At 45.1% G+C, this 4,300-nt stretch overlaps 1 protein-coding gene across 1 annotated transcript in view; it reads right to left on the bottom strand.

The window, feature by feature from the left end:
* Nucleotides 1-1,869, bottom strand: part of EIF2A (eukaryotic translation initiation factor 2A) — a 22,919-nt gene extending 21,050 nt beyond the window's left edge. Inside the window, exon 1 of the mRNA XM_035890013.1 lies at nt 1,864-1,869. The gene's annotated coding sequence lies outside the window, so the exon portion shown is untranslated. The remainder of the gene's footprint in view (nt 1-1,863) is intronic.
* Nucleotides 1,870-4,300: the final 2,431 nt, after the last annotated feature.

Here is a 4,300-nt window from a genome sequence, read left to right as displayed (position 1 = left end):
CCAAGGAGGAACTTCTTCCTTTTTAAGCCACAAGTGCGGAGAAAGCAGCAGGCTGCCTCCACATGAAATATTAATTCTCCTGTTTTTCATAGCGCTGCTTTCTGGTTTAACCCCTCGCTGAGCAGTGGCCTGCATCCCCCCCAGTCACTTCAGGGGGCTTTGGGGAAAGGGGCTCCCCCCTCCCCAGCAATCCCCGCAGCAGCAGTGTCCTCCATGACAGCAACACTGCACAACCCCATCGCAACCAGGATACACAATCATTCTCACCGACGGTACAGAATCTATGGAAAAACACCAACAGCTATTTGGGCTGGAGCTGGCTCCCCCAACACCCAGTGGCTCCTGCCCGCAGGTGACAAGCAAAGCCCCTCAGCCAGGGAGGGTCGGGGTGCACAGCTCTCGCCAGCAGCTACAACAGCAGCAGCCTGCTCGAGTCCCACGCCAACAGGCGACCAAGAGAAGACGTGGCGTTAGCACCTCTGCCACCATGCAGCAGAGCCTCACGGCTGGTACCTGGGGACAGAAGAGCTGGCCCAGATGCCACAGAAAGACAGAGGACCTGGGACTTCCCCAGTCGTCACTTCTCTAGCACGCTTCAGAAAGGAAAGGGAAAACTCACGCCCCTTTAACGTGAACAGAGACTGTCCACCGAGAAAACCACAAAAGCAGCAGATCACATGGTGTGAGCAGAAATATATACCCTGGTGTGCTCACTGGGAGGGTGGGGGTGGGGTGGGGATAAAGGAAGGACGGCTGTGCTGGCTACTGGAACTCAGAATTGCCACATCCCATGCCTCAGTGGTCCGGGTGACTTGCCTTTCTGAGGCATGCTAATAGAAACGCAATGAAACTTGCTCAAACTAAAATTCGAGGGGACTGATTTGCTAGACTGTCGCTCGACTGAAATCTTACCTTAGACCACAAAAAGTTTGTGAATTTGTTTTTGAAGAGCAAAGTTATTTTTCAGAAAAGATAGGCCCCGACTAGCCCAGTGCTTTGGCTCTAGTCAGACAGTCAGAGACACTATGAAGGACAGCCAAGTTTAGCCACCCTTTACAGTTCATTCCCCTCCTGCTCCTCTTTGCACAGCCAGAAGCATTATGTAGGGATGGTAAATAGGTACATCCCTTTTCATCAACCTGCTGTCCAAAAATTTGCCTAATGCCCTTTAGAACATCCTACCTGCCCCCACAACATCCCGTGGCAACCAGCTCCAAAGTTCACTGTCTGCTACATGAAAATACACACTCCCTGTAGGTGAGCTCTGGTGAGTAACAGTTCTGGGCTCCCCTCACCCATCACCTTCTCTGGCGACTCTCTGAGCTGCTTATATCAGCCTTCCTGCAGCCTACTGCCCTTCAAGCCAGAGTCACAGCCTTCTCAGGCTCTCCTCATTAAGCATCTCCTCATTAAGCATTTCCTCCACATCCTCCATTGCTTTTGTATGCATGTTCTGTCACATCTTTAAGACGCAGGGGCTAATTCAGAGCCGCCACAAAGCCAAGCGTCATCGTTTTAATACCTTTCTGTTCTAGTGTGCTTTCTGCCACAGAGATACCACAACTGCATTCTCCCTCAGCTGTAGCGTCAACCCCATTTCAAAGCACCCCAAGTCCGGCAGGTGAACCACTTCTCTATTCATTACGCTGAAGCTATGGAATAATTTCAAAGACACGTGTCACAGGAACACGCAACAGCACTGCTTCCCGCAGAGGACAGCATCACATCTTAAAGCCCACTTTCACACACAGCTCCCTCAACACGGTCATTTCCCAAAAGAGCACCCGAAAGCAATGAGCTGACACCAAGGAGCAGTGGGCACGGCTGCCAGCGTCTATTCGCAGCGCCAGCCAGACCCCCGAGCGCGGGGGGCGCAGATCTCTTTGTCGCCCAGCCTCATGTGATGCAAACGCTGACGGGCAGTTGATTGACGCCGCTGGTGCCGTCACACGTAAGGACAACAAAGAAAGGCTTTACAGCAGCAGGAAGCTGACTGACACCGTGGGCACAAAGCAGCGCAGCAGCCAATACAGCCTGACAGTAACACGATCGTTTGCCAACAAGCCTTTCTTCCCCCCCTGCCCTGCTCCGAAATCTAACATTTAATAACCTCAAGATGATCTTCTCACGTTGAGGAACTGCTGTTCCTTTCCCTTCCCAGGCAGCAGCCTCAGACTGCCTCTCGGGAAGAGACAGCAGCAATTCAAAGACCCTTTTCTGCCATTTTATAGTGTTCTCGCACAGCAAGCTGAGTTGGCATATAGAGCTGAATACAACTTACCACTAGGAGAGAACTAAAACCAAAACCCAAAACCAAACCTGACAGGAGCGGAGCAAAGCAAACAAAGGATTTCTAACAGGATCAGTTTAATCTTTGTTTCATCCTGTATTTTCAGCAGATTTACTAAATGCTTTTAACTTTCAGAGAAAAAAACCTCTCCAGAACACCTGTGTGTAAGTGGATCTGTTGCTGTGCAACACAGCTCACACAAAGACAACTCCCACAGTAAGGTCACAAACGTTACACGAGGGAGGAGATGCACAGACAACAGCTCCACGGGAACACAGGCATGCTTACGACTCTTCTCATCAGCTCGAGACTCTGCTTCTATCATCAGCAGGACATTAACAGCTTCAGTCATGTTTCAGGTATCTCCTTTCTATTTCACTCCTTAAGAATGAATTGACAGATATGGTGTTCCCTCCATTGAAATTTTAATCAACTATTCATCTGAAGGACTTCTGTTCCCAGAAGTCCCCCAATTTGTCCCTTTTTACTTAACCAGCTACATCCTTACTATATAGCTGGAGAGAGCCATTGATCACATTGGAGGGAAATACACTTAGCTACTGAAATATTGTTTTCTAACTTGCACACAAAGCTCTTGTTTCACTAAAGGATTTATAGCACTGTACACGCATGCTTATAGCGGGCCAAAAGCACCAATCTACAGCTGAAGTGAAGATCATTTTAGTGTAGTATTTCAGTGAGTACTTTTTCATATATATTACATACACACACACACACACAGCTTTTTTGAACTGTGCTGTGAACTGATGCTTACCAGGAAGGTGTGATGCTCTAAGTTTCTGGAACACAGGGCAAGGACGTTTCCTTGAGATCTGAAGACACTGAAACTGGTGGTTTCCAGTGTTGCTTCTTTTGTTTTTCCTAACACATAAACCTGACCAGAGTTAGACATATACAAGGGTAAGATACCAAAGCAAACATTTGTAGGCAACCTGACAAACATACGTACAGGCTCAGGAGTGAACTGGACTGCAGCACGCTGGGATGATGACGCAGGGCCACATCCAGGACAGCTGCCTGGGAAGGCACGCTGTGCAGTTTACTCTTCTAGGTTTCTCAGAAGTAAATTCTTAGGTTTAACGCACCAAGATACCAGACTGTTTCAACATCCCAGCATGCAGCCAAATTTTAATTTATATATATTAGTGCAAACCCAAAACCAGTAGGGTCACTGACAGAATCAGAACTATGCTTTTCCTGGAATAAAAGTCTGTTGCAAGAAAAGCAATTAAAATTTTGGCATTATTCGATTACTGGCTCACTGAAGTTACCTTTTTCCATTTTGTTAAGAAAAAAATTTAGTTTTGAATTTAGTTACACTGTACCAACATCTACAGCCCCCCCGAAATTCAACAAAACTGCAGTTTAATTTCAGGAAATGTGTTAAAATATATGTATTTATACATCAATTTGACACACTGCATTAGTTTACACAAATGATGGTCTTTCTTGAAACTGTATTATGAAATGTACATTTTTAATTTAAATACTCAGTATACACTGCACTTAATCTGCATGTTGCATTTATTAAATACATTAAAATCTGCAATGTAACAAAACGTTTTCTGCATACGAAATTCAAAACACCATTTTAAATGAACAAAAGATGGCTCACTTCATTTATTTTTTGTTTTAAACAACTAGTGCATAGCACACTAGCTCAGCTCCACCAACACCAGCTGTTCTTCCTTTTTTATTTGACATTGTTCACAGACTATTACATATTACAATAAGAGTGCTGGATAAAAACATGAGGTACGAAAGTGGTTCAGAGATTATAGGTCATGCAGATCATGCTAGACAGCAAAGAAAGTTGTGAATGAGAAAACACTAAATAAAAATACATAAAGAATGTGCATTATAAAATAAAAAAAAACCTCAATTACACAGCTTTGCTTCTTTGGTTACAAAGTAGGTTGAACAATTTCACAGCTTTTTATTCCCATCCAAAAAAAAAAAAATTATACGAAATGTCAAAAAGCAGAGGAA

The sequence above is a fragment of the Egretta garzetta genome, unplaced genomic scaffold (assembly GCF_000687185.1).
Source record: "Egretta garzetta isolate BGI_Z169 unplaced genomic scaffold, ASM68718v1 scaffold172, whole genome shotgun sequence".
NCBI classification, from domain to species: Eukaryota; Metazoa; Chordata; class Aves; order Pelecaniformes; family Ardeidae; genus Egretta; species Egretta garzetta.
This window is presented reverse-complemented; position numbering and strand designations above follow the sequence as displayed.